Here is an 18,987-nt window from a genome sequence, read left to right as displayed (position 1 = left end):
GTTCCAGCCCAGAGTGCCAAAGTTCCAGCCTGGAGTGCCAGAGCCAGAGTTCCAGCCCGGAGAGCCAGAGTTCCAGCCCGGAGTACCAGAGTTCCAGCCCGGAGTGCCAGAGTTCCAGCCCAGAGAGCCAGAGTTCCAGCCCGGAGAGCCAGAGTTCCAGCCCGGAGAGCCAGAGTTCCAGCCCGGAGTGCCAGAGTTCCAGCCCGGAGTGCCAGAGCCAGCGTTCCAGCCTGGAGTGCCAGAGTTCCAGCCCAGAGTGCCAGAGTTCCAGCCCAGAGTGCCAGAGCCAGAGTTCCAGCCCAGAGTGCCAGGGCCAGAGTTCCAGCCCAGAGTGCCAGAGTTCCAGCCCGGAGTGCCAGCGTTCCAGCACCAGAGAGCCAGAGCCAGCGTTCCAGCCCAGAGAGCCAGAGCCAGCGTTCCAGCCTGGAGAGCCAGAGCCAGCATTCCAGCCCGGAGAGCCAGCATTCCAGCCCAAAGAACCAGAGCCAGTTTCCTGGTCTGAAGGTGCATTGCCCATTTCCCGGCCTGAAGTGCCTGCTTCCCAACCTGATGTGCCCGTGCCCACTGCCCAGCTTGAAGTGCCCGTGCCTGCTGCCGAGCTTGAAGTGCCTGCTTCCCAACCTGATGTGCCTGTTCCCGCTGCCCAGCTTGATGTGCACGCTGCCCAGCTTGATGTGCCCGCTGCCCAGCTTGAAGTGCCTGCTTCCCAACCTGATGTGCCTGTGCCCGCTGCCCAGCTTGATGTGCCCACTGCCCAGCTTGATGTGCCCGTGCCTGCTGCCCAGCTTGATGTGCCCACTGCCCAGCTTGAAGTGCCTGCTGCCCAGCTTGAAGTGCCCGTGCCTGCTGCCCAGCTTGAAGTGCCCATGTCTGCTGCCCAGCTTGAAGTGCCTGCTCCCCAGCCCGGGGTGCCAGAGTTCCAGCCCGGGGTGCCAGAGTTCCAGCCCGGGGTGCCAGAGTTCCAGCCCAGAGTGCCAGAGTTCCAGCCCGGAGTGCCAGAGCCAGAGTTCCAGCCCAGAGTGCCAGAGTTCCAGCCCGGAGTGCTAGCGTTCCAGCCCGGAGTGCTAGCGTTCCAGCCCGGAGAGCCAGAGCCAGCGTTCCAGCCCGGAGAGCCAGAGCCAGCATTCCAGCCTGGAGAGCCAGCATTCCAGCCCAAAGAACCAGAGCCAGTTTCCTGGTCTGAATGTGCATTGCCCATTTCCCGGCCTGAAGTGCCTGCTTTCCAACCTGATGTGTCTGTGTCTGCTACCCAGCTTGAAGTGCCTGCTTCCCAACCTGATGTGCCCGTGCCCACTGCCCAGCTTGAAGTGCCCGTGCCTGCTTCCCAGCTTGAAGTGCCTGTTCCCGCTGCCCAGCTTGATGTGCTCGCTGCCCAGCTTGAAGTGCCTGCTTCCCAACCTGATGTGCCCATGCCGGCTGCCCAGCTTGATGTGCCCGCTGCCCAGCTTGATGGGCCCGTGCCTGCTGCCCAGCTTGATGGGCCCACTGCCCAGCTTGAAGTGCCTGCTGCCCAGCTTGATGGGCCCGTGCCTGCTGCCCAGCTTGATGTGCCCACTGCCCAGCTTGAAGTGTCTGCTGCCCAGCTTGAAGTGCCCGTGCCTGCTGCTCAGCTTGAAGTGCCCATGCCTGCTGCCCAGCTTGAAGTGCCTGCTTCCCAACCTGATGTGCCCATGCCCGCTGCCCAGCTCGATGTGGCCCCTGCCCAGCTTGATGTGCCCGTGCCTGCTACCCTGCTTGATGTGCCCACTGCCCAGCTTCAAGTGCCCGTGCCTGCTGCTCAGCTACTGGATATTTTTGCTTTGCTGACTCCAGAGGCTTACATATTTGGTGATTAAGCAGCAGCTGCAGTACAGTGACTTCATTGCTTTAGAACCCACACAAGGTTCATAATAATAATAATATTTCTCCTCGCAGGTTTGTCGCCGTCTGCTTGACAAGAAATTTCTAGTAAAAGTGCAGATGTTTTATCATCATAGCAGATGCAGCTTTGATGTGTGGAGACCACTCAACTGCTGATAAGTGCCAAAATCCCCAAAGTAGGTTGTTATCAAAAGCTTCCTCTATCACCAATATGCCTTGATTGACATGGGCTGTCAGTTCACAAGTAACATGGCCTAAAAGTAAAAAAACAAAAATTTGTCTTAGTGAATAGAAAAACCTTTGTCAGCTTTATAATGTGTTACAGTGCCTCGCGAAAGTATTCGGCCCAATTGAACTTTTCGACCTTTTGCTACATTTCAGGCTTCAAACATAAAGATATAAAATTTTAATTTTTTGTGAAGAATCACCAACAAGTGGAGTGGAGTGAAGTGGAACGAAATCTATTGGATAATTTAAACTTTTTTAGCAAATAAAAAACTGAAAAGTGGTGCGTGCAAAATTATTCGGCCCCTTTACTTTCAGTGCAGCAAACTCACTCCAGAAGTTCAGCGAGGATCTCTGAATGATCCAATGTTGTCCTTAATGACTGATGGTGATAAATAGAATCCACCTGTGTGTAATCAAGTCTCTGTATAAATGCACCTGCTCTGTGATAGTCTCAGGGTTCTGTTGAAAGCGCAGAAAGCATCATGAAGACCAAGGAACACACCAGGCAGGTCCGTAATATTGTTGTGGAGAAGTTTAAAGCCGGATTTGGATACAAAAAGATTTCTCAAGCTTTAAACATCCCAAGGAGCACTGTGCAAGTGATCATTTTGAAATGGAAGGAGTATCAGACCACTGCAAATCTACCAAGACCTGGCTGTCCCTCTAAACTTTCAGCTCAGACAAGGAGAAGACTGATCAGAGATGCAGCCAAGAGGCCCATGATCACTCTGGATGAACTGCAGAGAACTACAGCTGAGGTGGGAGAGTCTGTCCATAAGACAACAATCAGTCATACACTGCACAAATCTGGCCTTTATGGAAGAGTGGCAAGAAGAAAGCCATTTCTCAAAGATATCCATAAAAAGTCTTGTCTAAAGTTTGCCACAAGCCACCTGCGAGACACACCAAACATGTGGAAGAAGGTGCTCTGGTCAGATGAAACCAAAATCTAACTTTTTGCCCACAATGCAAAACGATATGTTTGGCGTAAAAGCAACACAGCTCATCACCCTCAACACACCATCCCCACTGTCAAACATGGTGGTGGCAGCATCATGGTTTGGGCCTGCTTTTCTTCAGCAGGGACAGGGAAGATGGTTAAAATTGAGGGGAAGATGGATGCAGCCAAATACAGGACCATTCTGGATGAAAACCTGTTGGAGTCTGCAAAAGACCTGAAACTGGGGCGGAGATTTATCTTCCAACAAGACAATGATCCCAAACATACAGCAAAATCTACAAAGGAATGGTTCACAAATAAACGTATCCAGGTGTTAGAATGGCCAAGTCAAAGTCCAGACCTGAATCCAATCGAGAATCTGTGGAAAGAGCTGAAAACTGCTGTTCACAAACGCTCTCCATCCAACCTCATTGAGCTCGAGCTGTTTTGCAAGGAAGAATGGGCAAGAATTTCAGTCTCTCGATGTGCAAAACTGATAGAGACATACCCCAAGCGACTTGCAGCTGTAATCGCAGCAAAAGGTGGCTCTACAAAGTATTAACGCAAGGGGGCCGAATAATTTTGCACGCCCCACTTTTCATTTTTTTATTAGTTAAAAAAGTTTAAAAAATCCAATAGATTTCATTCCACTTCACAATTGTGTCCCACTTGTTGGTGATTCTTCACAAAAAATAAAATTTTTATATCTTTATGTTTGAAGCCTGAAATGTGGCAAAAGGTTGAAAAGTTCAAGGGGGCCGAATACTTTCGCAAGGCACTGTATGCCGCGTACACACGACCGGTTTTCCCATCGGAATAAACTCCCAAGGTTTTTCCGACGGAGTTCCACTGAAACTGTCTTGCTTACACACGATCACACCAAAGTCTGATCATTAAGAACGCGGTGACATACAACAGAAAAATAAACTTCAATAGCCAGTAGCCAATAGCCTCCATCTCGTTGCTTCCGAGCATGCATCGTTTTTGGTCCGTCTGAACAGCATACAGATGAGGGGTTTTCCCGATATGAATTGGTTCCGTCGGAAATATTTAAAACATGTTCTATTTCTAGGTCTGTCAGAATCTTCATTAAAAAAAAATAAGTCCGATGAGGCATACACACGATCTTCCATCTAACTTTTTCTGTCAAGCATTCAGCTCGTGAGTACGTGGCACAACTCAGCTATCAGATACATTTTATGCAATTCTAGAGCATGAAGTGAAAACTGTTCCAAACTGTAGGTCTAACTTGACAGCATAATAATGGTCAAATATGGATTCAAAATATTTTATTTTTACAGATGGAATAACAACATTAGAATTTAATGGTATAACTACCCTGTGTTTATCATGGTTACACAACAAAATTATAATAAAAATGTAATCTTACAATGGCATATAAACAGTCATACAAAATCCTTTGCTGGTAAGCATTGGTGGCCAGTCGAAATCTGAGGGGGCGGCAAACGGTATGCCACCCCCCCTGGTCGGTCCGTTGCATTGGTGGCACTTACCCCATCATTGGTGGCTTCCCCTGCTCGGCGACCTCCCGTTCCCCTGCTCTCCATAGGTCATCACGGGGATGGCGGTGGCGGCTTCCGTTTCCTCCCTCCTCCTCGGCAGTCAATCAGGAATGTTCTCTTTTTGGCCAATCGTAAAACGGGTCTCACACCCGCTTCTGATTGGTCGTTTTGAGGATCAGTGTTACAACAGTGAATATTGGAGCTTCAACATGCTTTTTCTACAGCAATGGAGTCTTGCATAGTGAGTGTGCATACAGGCCATGGTGTATTGCATTACTTATTGTTTTCTTTGAAACAAATGAGCCAGGCCCATATCTCACCATAGTATTGTAGCGCTGGGCTCCTGAAGAGCACGTGTTTTTTTACAGTTAAAACTTTACCAAGCTATAGTTTGGTTTGGGTCTATTTGTCTGAATTTGACTTCTGTGTCAGTCTGACAGTGGGAGTGGCCCTCCCGCTGTGTCCTCTGGGAGAGAGTATTTAAGATACGGACGTCACGTGGTTCGGGGTTACGGTCCAGTATGAAGTGCTGATTACATTGTCCTGGTCCTCCTGACCAGCCCCCAGGAAGGTTATGGCCTGGGGTGTGGTTCCACCTGACTTTGATGCCTCGGGGCTGGCTAGCCCAAGGCATGGAAACTAGAGGAGGATTCTGAGGTGGATGGGTGCCGTCTCCGGTCTGGGAGAGACTCATTGAACTTCGAGTATTCCGAGGGGGAACTCTTTAGAAGAACACCACATACGGGGGTTTTCATAACAAGAGCCTGGAAGGGCTGAAGTAACCGAGAAAATTCAGTCTTGTGGATATTGCCAAGTAGCCTGAAAGATCCAGGTATCCTACAAGTTTTCTACAGCTTAGTTTCCTACGTGTTCTGCAACAATGTCTGTGACAAAGACTTTGTTCCTGAGTAAGCAACTTGTTGGCTGCTAGGCCTTGTGAGAGAGGGACTGTCCAACCAGAGTGCTCATCCAGCTGCGAATGGCTATTCTCTGGATGCCGTCAAAGTAAGCAAGTTCCTTAACGTTTATAGACTTTGACATTGAGAGTACCTGAATTCCTTTCCAACCCTCTTATCCCAAGTTAAAAGACTGTTTAATGGTTGAAGTTTGCAAATAACATCCATTCAAATGGATCTATTGTCAGTCTCAAGTTACTGGGTCATCTAGCACGGGACATAGACGTGCAACAAGGAGAAGCGGAAGGTAATGGTAAGCCCAAAAATAACCAGCAGCTCCTTCGGGGGTTAGTGCTACAGTATCATAAAATATATTATGTACATTACCTTCCTGTAAAAACACACACACATATATATATATATATATATATATATATATATATATATATAGATATATATAGGGCTGTTGCTGATTAAAAATTTTGTGTTTAATTAATCGTTTTTTTTTAAATCGATTAATTAACTAATTTCGATTAATTATAATGCACATACAAATCCAACTACTTTTAGCTGATCTCCTTGCATTGCAACTCTGCATTAGTCAGTGGTGAATGTGGTATACACTATATACAATCACCCGACACTAGTTAGTTTCCACAATCCATGACTTAACTTCACAGTTCACACAAATACGTTTAAAAATTCAAACTGTAGCACTGATGTAAGTAATTTTTTTTTCCACAGTAGTGACAATCTCTCCACCTCCGGTCTAACTAATCACTTTCACCTTATGGCATAGACCCCTAGGTGGTCATGCAAGCGGGTATCAAAAGGTTTAACACGGACCATAAACTTCTCCCACGTCTCCTTAGATCTCAGCAAGGACGCCAGGTCATGGGTAGAAAGAAAAGATCTAAGTGCTCACCGCTTAAGTATAAGATTGAATTTTTGTGTTCAAACACAAACTACTCACATAAAGATGATAAAAACACAGCATGTAAAGCCGACAATCATGTTAGTTTCGAAGGGCAGCAGCGGGGGACGTCATGCATAGCTCCTCCCCCATACGTGTTATGTTTAATCAGAACTTCAACGTCACCGGACTCCTCCCCCCTTTCCTTCGTTAGCAGAAGGAGGCACTTGGGGAAGGACCCTTCCCCACCACCATAACGGCCTCCCCTTCCTTTCTTGAACACACCGAAGCCAATCAAGGTAGACTTGAGACAGCAACAAAAATCCTGGTGCCTTTTATGCCTCGTACACATGATCAGACTATTCCAAACGAGCGGACTTGCCCACACACGTCCACACACGGCCGGACTTTTTAAATTAATGGACTTGCCCACACACAGAGTAAAGGCCATTCATTTTGAACGTGACTCCAGGTAGAGGGGACTAGCGAAGGAAGTCAATGTTGCCGCCTCCATCGGCGAGATTGACACCCCGTGAGCCTGGTCGCCTGGCATGGATTTAAAGGGGAACCCCTACGCCGAAAAAACAGCAAGGGGTCCCCCCACAGTCCATACCAGACCCTTATCTGAGCATGCAGCCCAGCCGGTCTGGAAAGGGGGTGGGGACGAGTGAGCGACCCCCTCCTGAACCGTACCAGGCCGCGTGCCCTCAACATGGGGGGTGGGTGCTTTGGGGAAGGGGGCGCCCTGCGGCCCCCCCACCCCAAAGCACCTTGTCCCCATGTTGATGAGGACAAGGGCCTCTTCCCGACAACCCCGGCCGCTTATCGGGATCTGGGAGCCCCCTTTAATAAGGGGGCCCTCAGATCCCAGCCCCCCACCTTATGTGAATGAGTATGGGGTACATGGTACCCCTACCCATTCACCTGAGGGGAAAAAGTGTTAATAAAAAAACACAACACAGGTTTTTAAAGTACTTTATTAGACAGCTCTGGGGGTCTTCTTCCGTCTTCGGGGGTCATCTCGCTGGGCTCCTCCACTATCTTCCACTTTTTTACCGCTCTTTTACTAGTGGATGAGCCTGGCTTTCTCCTTCGTCGTCGCCGCCACCCGGAGGTCTTCTTCTGACTTCAGGGGTCTTGTCCCGCTCTTCCTTTCTTCTGTCAAGCCTCCGCTATCTTCCTACAGCTCTTTTACTAGCGTTGGCCTGGTCTTGTTGCTGTCGCTGCCGCCTTCTTCTTCTCTTCTTCTTCCTTCTTCTTCTTCTTCTCTTCTTCCTTACGATGTTGACACGACGATCTCTCCGCCGTAATGACAGGGATGCATTGTGCAGCGACTTTTATAGGCATAAGGGGCGGGGTCAACGGGTGATGTCACATGGTGACTCCATCCCTTATGATGTCATAGTCCCAGGGGATAGTGGGACTGTCTGCCGGATAGTCTGATCATGTGTACGCGGCATTGGACTCCACATATGGATCATGAGTGCCTGTGCTGCGATGTTTCCACGCTCCTCTGCCTTGGGAGAGCGGAACTCCAACATCGATGATGGGATCCTGCCATATCTAGTCCTGTAACTTGGGACTACGGTGTAATGATTGCAATGATTGGATCAGATTGTGAGACAGCACTTTTCAGCATGGTGAGGGAAAGTTCAGGAGAGTTTTAGTCGTCGCACCTTTTCCTCAAGTTATAGCGTGGCGGTTTATGTTGCTTCTTCAGGTGGTGGTAGGGCGGGCCTCCAGACAGTCGTGCATGAATATAAAAAATAAAAAGGAGAACGTCAGTGTACAGTTATTAGAGGAATGCCAAACAAGCACAAGGGTGTGGCCATTAAGGCTAAATACTTATTGTATAAGGGGTGTAATGTGCATGGGTAAAATGGGATCCCCACAGGGTACGGAGTCCAAGCCACAGGCAGTATCCATTAGAGTCCTTGTCAACACTGCATGATATTGCCAGGTTCCTTGGTACACCACATCTGCTTACGGAGCTCAGGTTAAAGCAGTAGACAGACTGGGATATGTAGAATTAGAATGAGACTTAAGACCTGGATGTCCAGGGATACTTTGTGAAATATGGTACTTATATGTTTCAGGAAACCATTCTATAGGCCCGACTGGACTCTTAAAAACTGAGTCAGGCAGAAACAGTAAAGCCTTACAATTCACAGTTCATCTCTGATTTTCAAACAAAAGTTCCAGAAGATGAATACATTTACTTTTAAAGATATAGAAGAACATTATCAGCTAATGGACTGGTGGTACCATCACTTAAAGTAATTAAAGATAAGAATATGAAACAAAGAAAGTAAGAAAGAGAAAAAATAAAATAAGCAAAAAAATAAAAAAACCTACAGGTTTAATGCTGCTTCAACCCAGACCGTTTATCACACACATTTCAGTTCATGTCAAAGAACATTGAATCTGCATTCATAAAAACAAACAAACAATATATACCTGTCCTGAAAAATTATTATAAAGTGCCTTGAAAAATAATACATTGCAGCTTTTGCAGCAGCAACTTAGCAAAAAAATAATAATAAAGAGGAACAAAAAAATTAATAAAAATAGATAACTCCTCTTTCATATTGGGGATCAACAGGTGAACAGGATCGCTGTCACTAAAAATCTACAAGTCGGGTACAAAAAACAAATGAAAAAGGAGAGAATAAAACAATGGTTGCCAAAAACGTTTAGCCCTTGTACACATGGTCGGACATTCCGACAACAAAATCCGTCGGATTTTGTCTAACAGATTTTGTCCGGAACTGGTGTTGCATACACATGGTCGGACAAAGTTGTTGGAAAATCCGATCATTCGTAACGTGATGACGTTATTTAATTACGACGGGACTATGTTCAGGCTAGTAGCCAATAGCTTTGGTCTAGGAATTTGATCTGAGCATGTGCGGCACTTTGTCCGATTGGAATTCTCTACAAATGAACGGACAAAGTCCGATCGGATCATGTTGTCGGAAAAGTTTATAGCCCAGCTCTAAAACTTTGTTGGTCGGACATTCCGACGGAAAAAGTCAGATGAAGCCCACACACAGTTGGATTATCAGACAACACGGTCCGATCAGACATTTTCCGTCGGAATGTCCGACCGTGTGTACAAGGGCTTCGAATTTAGTCAAAACCGACTGCACTTTATTGCTAAAAATTTTTTAGAGGCTTTTTCCCAAAACAACAAAATGAAAAATATAGTTCTAGGGTCGTCTTTTAAATGCGCACAATACTCTACATCGGTCTCTTAATAGATACCCACATCAGGACAGCAACAGGGTAGAGTTTACTAAAGCTGTGGCCCTAAGACTGTACCCAAATAAACTTTTCCCATTAAGAAACCTTAGTCTGAGATATTTTAACCTCTTTCGATCTTGAGATATCACCCAAATTGTCCGCTCCGTTCCTCCTAAGACATCCTGATTTCCAACTCCCTTTTTACCTCATCCCATGCTCAACATCAGGACCGCTCCAGAACCTCTGGAACTCCCCATCCCAATATGTCCAGAGGGCTCCTACCCTGTCCACCACTAGGTGATCCCTGAAAACTCATTTATTTAGGAAAGCCTACCCTGCCTCCACCTAAAGCTGGCTCCATATCAGATAATTCCCAGAAGCTTTTATTTTCGTACCACCCTCCTCCCCTTAGATCATAAACCCCTTGAGCAGAGCCCTTCTATTCACTCCCTGGACAGACTGTTGGCACTAAATCCTGTTGCCCAAACTAACCAATTCTTAACTCCTGCCTGAATCCCAACGGAAGTTTCAGTAGGTGTAGGGATGTCAGGTTTGCTATAAAACCTTTCTTCAGGTGTTATCGGGGTACAACCTGGGGTTACTTCTATATCTATGCCAAGGACAAGAGAATAGGTACAATAGACTCCCCGAAGTAGTGTACCCTGCTGAGTACAATTTAACCTGATGCTGAAAACAGTTCATCATTAGACATGTGATTCCAGCACCAATACCCTGGCCTCAAGTATTTTTTACTTTCTTTAGGACCAGTTGCTACACTACCTCAGCATTCATTAGACATGACTCCTTCCTGTGCCAGCATTGCTGTCTCATGATCCTATCCTTTTCCCCTGATGCAGAACAACACCTTCCTTTCTCCAGCACCCATCCGTACCAGTCACCTGGGGCTGTCCAGACTCAGACCATCAGAACAAGAAGGACTCCAGGGTGTAACACAGTAGAGTCTGATAGGACAGTATCCAAATTGACTGTGATATATGCACAATGTTCCATCCCTGCCATTAGGAATGAGAATAGTACAAGTTAGATTTTGACAACCCTGGAACTGAGTCATCCACCAATCCATACAACTCATAGTCAACTCGGATACTATCCCCACCTGTCTGTCTAAAAAGTGGAAAATGTCGCACTGGGAAATAGTCAGTCACTTCTCACTTCTCTGGGGTCCCCGATGCTGGACAGAGCAAGTTGGATTTCCTAGCCCCCTCCCTGATACGTAGCATATGACCTCCCAATGTGTTCCTGATTATCTCCAGCTCCATAGTGTTTAAAGCAGCCCTCAAAAATTCCACCCGCCTGCTCGCATTTTGTGAGTGGATTTTGAGGGCTGGCGAGAAGGGCTGCCTGGGAGTCGGGGAGGGGCGAGCACTGCCGATCACTGAGGGGAAGAGAGGAGAGCTGTCGGCTGGATGATCAGAGCAGGGAACATCACAGCTTTAGTTTTAATAGCTGTGTGTTCCCCCACCGTTCACCTTCACATAAGCCCCTCCTCTTTTTCCAGGATCCAATCCTAGGACGGATGACATGTATCAAAGTTCCCCGGACAAGGGGAGGTGCTTATGTGGTGGCATGCGGCGGGGAAACGCACAGCTATTGAAACAAAAGCTGTGACATTCTCTGCTCTGATCATCCAGTGGCAGTTCTCCTCACTTCCCATCCACAGATAGGCTGCACATGGCACACAGACTGCACATGGGACACAGGCCTCACATGGTGGACACAGGCTCCACATGGTGGACACAGGCTGCACATGGGACACAGGCTGCACATGGGACACAGGCTGCATGGTGGGCACAGGCTGCACGGTGGACACAGGCTGCATGGGACCCAGGCTGCATGGTGGGCACAGGCTGCATTGGACACAGGCTGCATGGTGGGCACAGGCTGCATTGGCGTGAACAGGCAAGCTGCATTGATAGGCATGGATAAAGTTGTTAATATTTTTATAACTTAATTGCATAAAACATTAAAGTGTAATTTCACAAGATAATTTACGAGGGGCAAGGCAGGGTAGGGGTCGAGTGGGGCAACTGCTGGCGAGTAACCCTTGAGGCCTGGCTAGTAGCTGAGGACTTGAAATTTTGAGCCCTGGTTTAAGGTACTAGGTGACCTGCCTCCAGCACCAAAGGCAGTCTCCATTAAGCCTCTCTTTATTCTAAGTATGGGAAATAGTCTGAATAACCGGACTGTATAACCACCTGCCCAGAGGCATAACTAGAACCTTCAGGGCCCCGATGCAAGAAACCATGATGGGCCTCCCTTCCATTCGAGCCCCGAGCTTCCAATTTTGGGAGGGTGTCCATGGACATCCTCCCAAAACCATGCTTCCCGCATTATCCCTGGGACATACATCCAGCGCAATCACAGTGGCCCTTTACCATGTGGTCAGCTGATCACATGTAAACAGACTTGCCGGATATACGCAGCCCTTTCCTCCCACGCTGTGTCTGTGTTAAGAAAGGACAGCCGTTAACTGTCAAGAATGTCAGTAAATTGTTTACACTGATAACCAGTGCCCCAATCATCAGTACCATCTATCAGTGCTCATCAATGCCACCTATTAGTGCCCATCAATTCTGTCTATCAGTGCTCATTAATGCTGCCTATTAGTGCCCATGAATTCTGCCTATCAGCACCACCTATCAGTGCTCATTAATGCCACCTAACAGCATCCATCAGTGCCACCTATCAGTACTCTTCAATTCTGCCCATCAATACTGCCAGAGTTCTGCCTCAGTGTCCATCAGTATCACCTATCAGTGCCAATCAATGCCACCTATCAGTGCAGCCTATCAGTTACCATTAGTGCCTCCTATCAGTGCCCATTAGTGCCTTCTATCAGTGCCCATCAGTGCCTTCTATCAGTGTCCATCAGTGCCTTCTATCATTCCCCATCAGTGCCTCCTATCAGTGCTGCCTATCAGTACTCATCAATGTGGCTTATCAGTGCTCATCAATGTGGCCTATCAGTGCTCATCAGTGCCTCCTATCAGTGCCTCCAATCAGTGCCCATATATTTCTCCTATCAGTGCCCATTAGTGCCTCCTATCAGTGCCCATTAGTGCCTTCTATCAGTGCCCATCAGTACCTTCTATCAGTGTCCATCAGTGCCTCCTATCAGTGCCCATTAGTGCCTTCTATCAGTGCCTTCTATCAATGACCATCATTGCCTTCTATCAGAGACCATCAGTGCCTTCTATCAGTGCTCATCACTGAATGCTATTAATGTCCATCAGTGTCATCTGCCTCTTCAGGACAGCACGGCTCTGAGCAGAGATCATGTCTGTCGTGGAACAGTAGCACAGAGCAGCATTAACGTTCTATTTGCCTGTCTGTCCTCTCTCGCAGGGGATGAGAGAGGACACACAGCTGATCTCACCGTTCCCCCTTCTCCCCCCTCCCCTCTCCTGTGTGCTCCTCGGGCAGTCAAGTGTGAAGCTAACAAGCTCACATTTCCCACGGAGCACACAGGAGAGGGGGGAGGGGATAAGGGGGAGCAGTGAGATCAGCTGTGTGTCCTCTCTCATCTCCTGCTGCGAGAGAGGATGTATGGGCAAATAGAACGTTAATGCCAGTTGTGCTACTGCTCCATGACAGACATGGTCTCTGCTCAGAGCCACGTGTGAATAGCAACCCCGCTGGGTCCCCCCAACAGTGGCGGAATACCGGGGCCCCGTCGCAAGTGCAACTGTTGCGACCCTAGTAATTCCGCCACTGCACCTGTCAACAGGTGCACTTGATTCTTTATAGAGGCTGCACACCTTTTCCCTCCTTTATCAATTCGGTAATCAGACAATGTTATCCTTCACCCATACAAAATAAACTGTCTACACTTTTCAGACAGGACTCAAATGAATGACAGGAGCATAGTGCAATACTGGGGCGCTGGTCTTCCTGGCATGCAGGACACAAACAACTAGTTAAGGTACACAAGGAGTCTAGGACAGCAAGGACCCCTATGGGTATTAAGTGAGGAGAATACAGCATGCCCACACGTATAACCAAAATGTGGGCCCTTGGAACAACTAAGAGCTGGTAACACCCCATACAATCTTTCTGCACAACTCTTCTCCAGACTCACCCAAAACTATACAACACGAGGCCAGACCTATACACTCTCAACTTGTATGCAATCAGGCAGGCCCTCGTACTGCACATCTGAAGTTAAATCTAAAGGAACAACTGGCAAGCAAAGAAAAATCCCTTGCAGCACTGAGGCACCAGGATCACTGAGCAGTAGGGGGTACAATTCAAGCCGACTGGTGTGCCTTGACACACACAGATATTAGTGACAGATACGTCAAACACATTAGACAATTGGTAACAAATAGCCCTGTAAAAAACAGATAAACAGGAAACTCTAGGAACAAATAGAGTTGCATGACGACACTGGGCAAGAAACAGGCTTGAAATACACTTGGGGACACACAGATAGACTGCTAGGGACTTTAACATACCTTAGCCTGAGGCAATGAGCGGAGCTTGAACGTCCAGGCATGGCTGGGCGTGTAACTAATTACAATAACAGCAGGGGGGTTAGTCAGTCTAAAAACACAAGTCTACACAAAAGTAACATGAGACCTTTACCCTTTAAAGCCATGGAACCGCGAGTATCAGCATAGCCACTGATCTTTGGGAATAGAAAACAGATATGTAACAGATCTATGACAGATCCAAATCACGCTCTGGATAATACCAAAACACTCTCACCACTAAATGCAGTACCACTGACAGAGATTTATAACACTTCTTAGCCTAATATATGTGTTAGAGTGACAATTATCTCCTACAGTCTTACTCAACTTTTCATTTAAAAAAAACTAAGTGAGAACCAGAAATGCAGACTTCAGTTAGTTGGTTCTGCTAATCAGTGGAGCAAAGAAACTCGTTCACACCAGAGCGTCATACATGTTGGATCAGAACATACAACACACACTAGATAGTCCAAAACATAGCCAAATGGACTGACAAATTGAAGCACCAATTAGATAATGGTGATGAAAACCTAAAACATTTACATGTGAAACCAGGCAAACCATTTTGTATACAGTTGTCTATGGAGGCTGTGATTTCCTTTTGTTCTGAAAGCCATGAAACCCAATTATCGAATTTGAGGGATAAAACACCAATAAAATTTTATAATAAACATTCAATTTTTTGCCTAGAAACAAAATAAACCAATGGTTATATACGTTTAACAAGACATTAGCATTTGAAACACAAATATACATTACATTCCATAAAGAAAGTCTTTCTTATTTGTTTTGGAACAGTGCACTGTTGAGCTCCACTTTAATTACTACCATGTGGATTTTTGTTTTATGGTATACCATTAATTTCCTAAAAAAAAAAAAAATGTATTCACCATGGTGAGGAAAAAAATTAGCATCTCGTAATAAACCTTTTAGCGATAACATCTGTTTTGTAAGGTTGACATTCTTTCAGAGATTCATCCCATTTCATTAGCCCCTTTTCAGCCTGTATGGACGCATTCTCAGGATTTTAGAATGGGACCCATGATCTAGGTGCTCCATACTTCTTAGGCTGCGTACACACGGGCGGATTGTCTGTCCAACTTAGTCCGCTGAACCGTGTTTCAGCGGACAATCCGCTCGTGTGTGGGCTTCAGCGGACTTTTTCAGCGGACAATCTGACGAACAAAGTCTTACGGAATTTCCGTAAGACAGTCCGTTCAAACTTGGTTTTGTCCGTCCAAACTTGGTTTCAGCGGACAGTCCGCTCATGTGTAGGCAAGTTGGACGGACTAAGTATGGCGCATGCTCAAAAAGGATTTACACGTCATCACGCACGCTTTCAGCGGACTGTCTGCTCATCGTGTGTGGTCAAGTCCGTTCATGCAAATTTTGAACGGACTGTCTGTCGGATTGTCTGACGAACTTAGTTGGGCAGACAATCCGCCCGTGTGTACGCGGCCTTACACCTAAGCCACGTGGCGAAGCATGCAGAGTACACTTCAAAATCACGTCTTGTGGTCCTATATAGATTAAGTTTTCCAACATTTTCAATGGGACTGGATAGACAGGATTTAGATATGTGACCAAATACCCCACATAAGTGACATTTTGTCTTATCTAAAGTGGTACAACATCTCTTAATGACAGGCTTTGTTTTAGACTGAGAATGTGGGATGACTTTTTCTGGATTAGTCATTTTTACCTGTGGCTTACAAAATATAGGGACAAGTTTTAAAGAGCTCTTACCTTCCATGGATTTATTCTTATTGGCACATACCTTAGGTGTGGAGGATGCCCCCCCTGAATTCAGGCCTACCCAAATCAGTTACCCTATTATCTTCTCTATCTGAAAACTGAGCATGCGGCTCATGGCAACTGACAGATAATGGTTTCACTACACTTTCTGCATCCTTCAGTCTTTTTCCCAACTGATGAACATCCTCCTGTAATCTTTTGGTTTCTAGTACTAATTGCTGGTGGATAGCCTCAGAATTTGACATAGAAGCTTCTAAAGTACTCATGTTACCTTTGATTATTTCTAGCACTTCTTTTAGGGATGTGTTTTGCACTTTCAAATGTTCATACTGTTTCGCTAATTACCTGGCCACAAAAGATTAGCGGCATTTTCCTTGTGCGCTTACTATAGCTTATTCCAGTGAAATTTAATTTCACATCCTTTCCCATCAGTGGGACAGAAAGTGTCCCTTCTGCCTGGAGACTTTCCTCCCTTAATGCCAGCATGGCCATTTCCTCTCTATGTCCCGCTATTCTGCCTTCCTCTTCCTGTACTTCACAATCCCCCTGTAATTCACACTTTACTGGGGTATCAGACTTGTGTTGTGGCTCTCCCTTTTTGTCAGCCACTGAAAGGTGACAGTTCATGTCAGCCCCTGAGCACTTTTCTGACAAGCAGGGCTCGAGTCCTGCGGGAACGCATGGGAACGACATTCCTGCACTTTTTCCACAGCAGGAATGTCGTTTCCGTTAGCAGCAGGGCCTTGGTCTGGCACACAGAGTCCAGCCTGGCCGTGGGCAGAATGAGGTGTGTGGCGGCTCCTCCTCTCTCAGCGCCTGGTTTAACTGTGCAGCTCTCCACTACTTCCGGGTTTCCTCAAACTGGGGTCGGCTAGATACGGCGGTGGAACAGGAAGCTGCGGGGAAGAAGCTACTGGCTGCCCCAGAGGGACACATGAGACCAGAGAACAGGAGGCTGAGCCATGAGGAGGCGAAAGGTGCTGAGTTGCTGGGGGCAAAGTGAGGCTGGTGCACAGTGAGCTGTCTGTGTTATGTGGGGGGAGCTGGTTGCTGCTGTGCATGGTGTGTGCTGTGTATTATATGTCACTGGTCACACTGCTCCACCCACCCTATCACACTGTCCCCCCCTCCCTGTCACACTGCTCTCCCTTCCCTGTCACTCTGCTCCCCCTCCCTATATATATATATATATATATATATATATATATATATATATATATATATATATATATCATATTTGTCACTCCATGAGATGCACCTGACCATAAGACACACCTAGGTTTTAGAGGAGGAAAACAAGAAAAAAGATATTCTGAACCGTACCAAAATATTTACCAGTGCCCATGAAGTGCAGCCCGACCCGTGCCAAAGAAATGCAGACTTACCAGTGGCAATAAAATGCAGCTTGACCATTGCCATTATTGCAGCCTGACCTGTGCCATTCTTGCAGCCCGACCTGTGCCATTCTTGCAGCCCGATCTGTGCTATTATTGCAGCCTGACCTGTTCCACTACATACAGCCTTACCATTGCCATTGCTCGGGCTGCTCTGTCTTCTATCTCGACAAGCCGGGAGATCGATTGGTATGTCTATCCTCCTGCCTCTCTTTCGGTACTAACGTGTTGGCTGCGGCGGGGGACGTTGCTGGGATCAGCGGGGGGGGGCAGTACCGGCATCGACAAGGGAGGGCGGTGCCTGATGTACATTCGGACCATAAGACGCAGAGACATTTTCCCCTGTATTTTTGGGTAGAAAAAGTGTGTCTTATGGTCCGAAAAATACAGTATATATATATATATATATATATATATATATATATATATACACGCACACACACACACACATTTTTTTATTTTTAAAGTGGGGGGAGGATCTTGGGTGAGTTCCCACACTTTTTTTCCCAGGACTTGACCCCTGCTGACAGGGACTGGGCAACTGCATAAGGCCCAAGTCCTGACAATTGCTCCTTGTCTCCCTGATCATCCTAATTTTGTTTCTTTGTTTGGAATGATTTCTCCTTAAATCCCATAGTTAAAACATTCATTTCTTGTTTTATTCGCTGACTCCAGCATCCATACGTGTCATCTTTTTGTGGTAAGTGCGGTACAGATATTCTCATACTTTACGTTTAAATGTACTGTAAGGGGGTTCGCTCGGTAGCGGGTGTGTGTGACCCCCTGGATGGGTTCACAACACAAAGTCAGGCACAGCAGACAGCGGTGTAGGTGCAAAAAACAAAAGATCCGGTTTATTTAGGCTACATGCAGTGATACATATAACAGCCAAACAAAATAAAACAAGAAAATAAATCCTGGTCAGCTTGACCTCTAACTACACACGTAGACTCCCTGTCTAACAACTGGGTGCAGCCTTGTGCTGCCCCAGTCCCTGTCTCTATTGTAGGGGTTTGCCACACAGGCGTTAACTCACCGCACAGAACAGATCTCAGACTCCCCAGTCTATACACACAAAACTGGTTCCAGGATGGAGCATCTCCCTATGCATGCTGGGGTTTTTTTGTAGAGGTCTTAATGAGCCCACTTACTACAGCTGGGCTCATTAACTCTTCCCCTCTAATTGTAAAAGTCTGCATAAAGCCTGAATCTAGGACACACATATTTCCCATCCTGAATACAACCAGGTGATTTTACCTGCGTGCTGCCACATACCCCCCCCTCTTGTTTCAACCTTGGGGTTGTAACACAAGCAGCCAGACACGCATGTATCCGAGACAAAGCATCCACATTCCCCATTTTAACACCAGGGCGATGCTTAACTGTAAAGTTAAATTCCTGTAGGGCCAGGAACCACCTATTTACCCTTCTATTGGTCTCCTTGTTTTGAGCCATCCACTTTAAAGGAGCGTGATCAGTCACCAGGTCAAAGTGCCTACCTAGCAGATAGTACCGAAGGGAATCTAGAGCCCACTTCACTGCTAAACATTCCTTCTCAATCGTGGAGTAATTTACCTCATGGGACTTTAACTTCCTGCTGAGGTAAATGACTGGGTGCTCTTCCCCGTTCCAGACCTGGGATAACACTGCTCCTAACCCAACGTCTGTTGCATCAGTTTGTACAACAAAGTCCTTAGAGAAGTCTGGTGAGTACAACACTGGCTGGCTACATAAGGCTGTTT

Source organism: Lithobates pipiens, unplaced genomic scaffold (assembly GCF_037356315.1).
Source record: "Lithobates pipiens isolate NorthernLeopardFrog02 unplaced genomic scaffold, aLitPip1_a1.2 Scaffold_18, whole genome shotgun sequence".
Lineage (NCBI taxonomy): Eukaryota > Metazoa > Chordata > Amphibia > Anura > Ranidae > Lithobates > Lithobates pipiens.
Note: the sequence above shows the minus strand (reverse complement) of the source record.